The sequence below is a fragment of the Macadamia integrifolia genome, chromosome 12, assembly GCF_013358625.1.
Source record: "Macadamia integrifolia cultivar HAES 741 chromosome 12, SCU_Mint_v3, whole genome shotgun sequence".
NCBI classification, from domain to species: domain Eukaryota; kingdom Viridiplantae; phylum Streptophyta; class Magnoliopsida; order Proteales; family Proteaceae; genus Macadamia; species Macadamia integrifolia.
In genome coordinates, this window is record NC_056568.1 from 18,464,598 (window position 1) to 18,470,132 (window position 5,535).

A 5,535-nucleotide genomic window follows, 5' to 3' on the forward strand; every position below is an offset into this window, starting at 1 on the left:
TCTCTCTCTCTCTCTCTCTCTCTCTCTCTCTCTCTCTCTCTCTCTCGCACACACTTGACAATACAGTCTAACACTGTGTATCGATGGTGGGTCTCCCTCTCCTACTTTTATATTAGAATCTCCCAAAGACCGAATTCCACATTCTCCGCAAATGAGATATCGTCTTGTTCACAAGACAGGAGTCACAGGACTCAATACTGAACGAGTCAGACTCATTCCCAATATAGCTAATCACGAATCCTGATATCTCATCTCCGCGATTTTAGACGATACTAGTAGTGTAGTGAGATTGCCGCCTTTGGTAGTTGTTATCGCGTCCGGATCTACTGTTATACACTTACTTTTCATAGTATCATACTTAAGATCTTCTTCCCTAAATCATCCTCTTCTTCGACTTTGGAGACTCAGGCGCCAACCACGTGTCGGATTTTCTCGATTGGATCCTTCACATGCCTTACGACCTTTTCGCTGCCTTCAAGAAAAGTCTTCAATTCGTTTTCTCGCTAATTACTCTCACCCCGATATCCTCGGCTTTCAGATTTGGGATCTTTTGGATGGGCTTATACTCTTTTCGTCTATTTGCTTATTAGCCTCATTGGACAGGCAAAAGGCCGATGTGGTAAAGAGGCTTACGAATAAAGATGGGTGTGCGTCCACGTAGCACCACCGGAAGCTTCATAGTTTGAAGATTAAAATACAAGTGGGCGATGGAGAAGGGATACCGCTGCTACAGTAAGATCAGGAAAACCCTCTGTAGATACCGCGGTGAGCCATCTCATATATTATTCTTTAATGAATTCCTAATGAACCTATCAATACGAGAGCGAATTAGGTTTTCTTCGTACGAAAACCACATTCTACATGATTCATCTATACAGATAGAATCCACCCAAAGAAAAATCTTGTAGTAAATTCCATCTGTGCAGATTAGAAGTACAAGAATCTGATTCACAAAGTATCAATACAAATGGAATCCACTCAAGGAAAAACCCTATGATGAACTCTATATGCATAAATCAGAATGTATAAGAACCTGATCCATAAAGTACCAATATGTATTACATCATTTATTTTTTCTCTTTCATTCAATTGATGCGCTTGATATCAAATACAGGAAGAGACATTCGACGAGAAAGACAACACCGTCACCATTAGTGGCCCCTTTTGCCCCAAGAAGTTCGCTAGAAAGTTCTACTGCAAAGCTGGAAATGCCATTAAATGCATTGAGATTGTCGAGGAAACACCTCCGGAGAAACCTAAATCTCTCGATCCACCAAAGCTGGAGCCAGAGCCCGAACCCAAACCCGTGCCCAAGCCCAAGGCTGATGTACCGAAAAAGCCTGCTGAACCACTTCCACCGTCGCCTCCTCCCCCCCGTGGTTGTTGTTGAGGTTGTTGTTGAGGTTCCTCCACCTCAATCCAATTCGGCCCCACCTAGACGGTCACTTAAATCAGCTCCCCCAGTACCTTATGAAGAGTATGGAGAGGGACCACGTGGTCAAACTTCAGCGAAAAGGACCCAAATTCATGCATCATCATGTAATGTTTGTCTTTTCTGAGAAGAAAGAAAATGTGATGTTGTTGTTGTTGTAAGTTGTAACATATTTTCAATTGATGATTGGATTAAGTGTAAACTAAAAGATAATTCCCCAACCTGTAATTATCATTCGAAAAAGTCGATAACACCTACATAATAATTCATTTACACACCCTTTTAACCTTCCACTCATTTAGTCCATATTGGTTCTTCAATAATATTCATATGCTGACCTTCCCCAGATCCACCCTACAAGCTATGACTAATCGACTAATGACTGATGACAAATGACTAACAACAAAACAAAAAGAGAGAGAAAAAGTGACCGTTGACTAGGGAGGTATTGGATAATATAAAAAGAAGACTAGGGAGATACAATCAAGGGGGAGGAGAATTACCTATATCTTTCACTCAAATTTCTCATCTATTTCCCTCTCTGTTTAAATAAGTAGGGAAACAGAACCACTAATTTCTGTGTTAATGACCTTAATTTCCTTAATTTGCATTTTTTCAATCAAAGGGTAAACCCAATTCGCAGGCGAATAGAGAGTAGAGCTTTTCTACTACAATCTTCATGTAGCCACAGAATGGATCTTCTTCAAGTTCAAGTTCTTATCAACTTCAGAGGCGAAGACACTCGCAATACCTTCGTTGGTCACCTTTACAGGGCTCTAAAGGATAGTGGAATTCATGTTTTCGTTGATAGCAAAGATCTGTGGAAAGGAGAAAATATTGGGCCGGAGCTTCTCGGAGCAATTAAAGGATTCAAGCTCTCGATTGCCCACCTCAGTGAAAGATACGCAGAAAGCAAATGGTGCCTTCTGGAGCTCGTTCAACTGCTGGAATGTCATAGAACCAACAGTCAAATCATTTTCCCCATTTTCTTCAAAGTTAACTCATCAGATGTTAAGAATCAGACTGAAAGTTTTGAGATTTCACCTCAGAAACTGGCAACGAGAAGCCTGAAACTCTTGAGACATGGAAGAAAGCTTTGAAAGTAGTAGGTGACAAGAGTGGATGGGTTTTTCATGATGGGTAAGTCTCATCAGCACCTTGAAATTACTTCTTTTTGTGAAGATCTCTCTCTATATATGATCCATGTTGTATCTTGTCTTATTTATGTTTTCAAGTTAATTTATATGGTTGTAATAAGAAATACACTATTTATCTAATTCATATATATTTTTTTGAGTTTCACTTCCAATTTGTTGTGACTTATGTCTTCCTTTTTATATGAACTAACATGCAGGAATGATGAAGCAGAGCTAGTCAAGGGAACTGTTCAAAATGCTTCGATTCGATTGAATAGGGTCCCCTTGATTGATGTTAAATACCCTACTGGATTAAAATCCCGTGTAGAATCTGTGTTAACTCTACTATCAAATACCACTTCTAAGGATGTTTTGTTTCTAGGGATATGGGGTTTGGGTGGTATTGGGAAAACAACCATTGCGACAACAGTATACAACCGCATCTGTGGAAAGTTTAGCAAGAGTTGTTTTTGTAGACACCGAATTTTGTCACCCCCTGGCAATGATGACAATATGAAGGATTACATGTTGGATATTTTAGACTTGGAGAATTTTCAAACTTAGAGTAGAAAATTGCCATATTTTCCTATAAACTTGCAAGAGAAAATTTTTTCAAAAATTAGAATTTGATGTTGTGGATTATTGTTGTTTGTCCCCTCAAGTCGGACATTACACTTTGATGCGAGAACTATGCGAATCGACGCCCGATTCTCTCTTTCATTATATGATCCGGGTCCCTACTTTATGCGTATTTCCGTAAAGGTTTTCGGTTGAGACTACAATTTTGGTTCACATCATTGGATAGTGCTCGGACTGAGCTTTCTAACGATATATTACATGTCGAATTCTGACAAACGGTTTGGAAGATATGACCTCTGAAAGTTGACTCCAAAGTTCAGTATCAGATTCCATTCCGAGCAACCAAAGGGTGCCACATGGCGCCCAAACCCCTTTGTCCAAAAGCAAGCATTTTGAGATAATTCTCTCTAGTTTTTTAGTCCCACATCGAAAATTTGGGAGAATTGTCCTAAGTCCCAACAAGGCTATAAGAATAGCCCTTCCTCTCTTCCAAATGGGGGAAAAAAAGAAGGAGGATTTGGGAGAATGAATATGGTTTTTGCTAATTCCCTCTAAAATCAAATATTCTCCAAGTTTAAAAGTTTAATACATTAATCCTTTCTTGAGCCGAGAGATCTTGTCCGGTTCGGTTCGATTCGGGGCTTGAAGCACAAGGGTTATCTCCCCTTGTTTTTTTATTAAAGCCGGTTTAAGGTATTTTTTTTCTTCCCAATAGCGATTTAGAATTAGTTTAATTAATAGATTAGTTCCTAATTTATCAATCATTGATTTATTTAGATTAATTATGTTTAATTAGTCTCAGTTTGGTTCAATACGATTTATTGGATATAAATTGATTTATTTCGATCCAATTAAAGATATTCAGGTTTCATTGATTCTTTTAGTTTAGTTAAGTTTAATTGTTTTTTTTTTACATGTCTACCTTTATTTGGTTTAATTTTTTAAGTTGCTTTTTGTTCTTTTAATCTGGACCCTTGGATCAGAATTTTTCATATAACCTAATCTTCCTTCTTCTTTTCTTCTTCTTCTTCTTCTCTTCTTTTCTTTTTCTTCTCCAGCCGAACCTGCACCTCCTTCTCTTTTTCTTCTTCTTCTTCTCTTCTTCTCTTCTTCTCTTTTCCTTCCCTGCTGCTGCAACCCCTAACCGGCAGTAACCGAACCGCAGCCGCACCTAATCCTCCTCTCTTCTTCTTTTTCTTCTCTTCTTCTCTTTTCCTTCCCTGCTGCTGCAACCCCTAACCGGCAGCAACCGAACCGCAGCCGCACCTAACCCTCCTCTCTTCTTCTTCTTCTTCTTTTTCTTTCTCTTTTCCTTCCCTGTTGCTGTAACTGGCAGCAACCGAACCCCCCTCTTTCTTCTTTCCTTCTTCTTCTTCTTCTCTTCTTTTCTTTTTCTCCTGTAGCAGCAACCGAACCCCCCTCTTTCTTCTTTTCTTTTTCTTCTTCTCTTCTTTTCTTTTTCTCCTGCAGCAGCAACCGAACCCCCCTCTTTCTTCTTTTCTTCTTCTTCTTCTCTTCTTTTCTTTTCTCTTTTCCTTCCCTGCTGCTACAACACCTACCCGGCAGCAACCCAACACCCCAACACCCAGTCACCATTACCAATCTATTAAAAGACACCTTTGCCTTTCGTTTCCATCACCCATTAGACCTTTTCAATGTCCTGAACGAAAGCCCTTAGTCTGTTGCTGAAAACCTTATTATTCCGGACCATTGGAGGGACTCAAAGGATTGGGACTTCGACTCAACCGACTTCTTGATTCAGTTACATGGCCTTCCAATAGAACTCCAAGATATTCAACTAGCTGCACGCCTAGCTGCGAAGGTCTATCCCTGTTCCAAAGTCATGCATATCGATGGAGTCAGATTAGGGGAACACATTCAATTCTTCAGAGCTCATACCAGGGTTAACATTACCAAACTGCTGAAATCCTCCATCAACATCAAACGAAGGAATGGTGATGACTGCCCCATTGAAGTCCAGTACGAACGTCTTCCCCTCTTTTGTGCTTACTGCGGCCTCATAGGCCATGAAGATCAGTGCTGCACCGTCCTCTTTCACACTGAACAAAACCATCGCCAGACCCATGGCTGCAAGTACCTTTGCCCTGTTTTAGTTGACGCAAAATCCCAAGCACTATACGTGGATCCCCAAACAGCCCCGCCTGAATCCCATCTCCTCCCCTTTGCCAAAATCCATCTACAGCCCATGGTCTTCTTTTCTTTTTCCAAAATTTTTTTTTTTTTTTTTTATATTTCTTTAATTTGCTGATTAAATAATCCATATTTGTTTTTATGTTTTCTATGTGGAATCTTCCCCTCCTTTTATTCTTTATTTTTCTTTTATCGATTTTTGGTTTGATTTTTATTTTATTTCCCTCTTAATAACGT

The 5,535-nt window shown here is 39.7% G+C and overlaps 1 long non-coding RNA gene across 1 annotated transcript; it reads left to right on the forward strand.

The window, feature by feature from the left end:
- The first annotated feature begins 626 nt into the window (after positions 1-626).
- LOC122057345 lies at positions 627-1,725 on the forward strand. Its single transcript, XR_006133508.1, has 2 exons — positions 627-765; positions 1,115-1,725. It is a non-coding gene; the product is annotated as an uncharacterized LOC122057345 (long non-coding RNA).
- Positions 1,726-5,535: the final 3,810 nt, after the last annotated feature.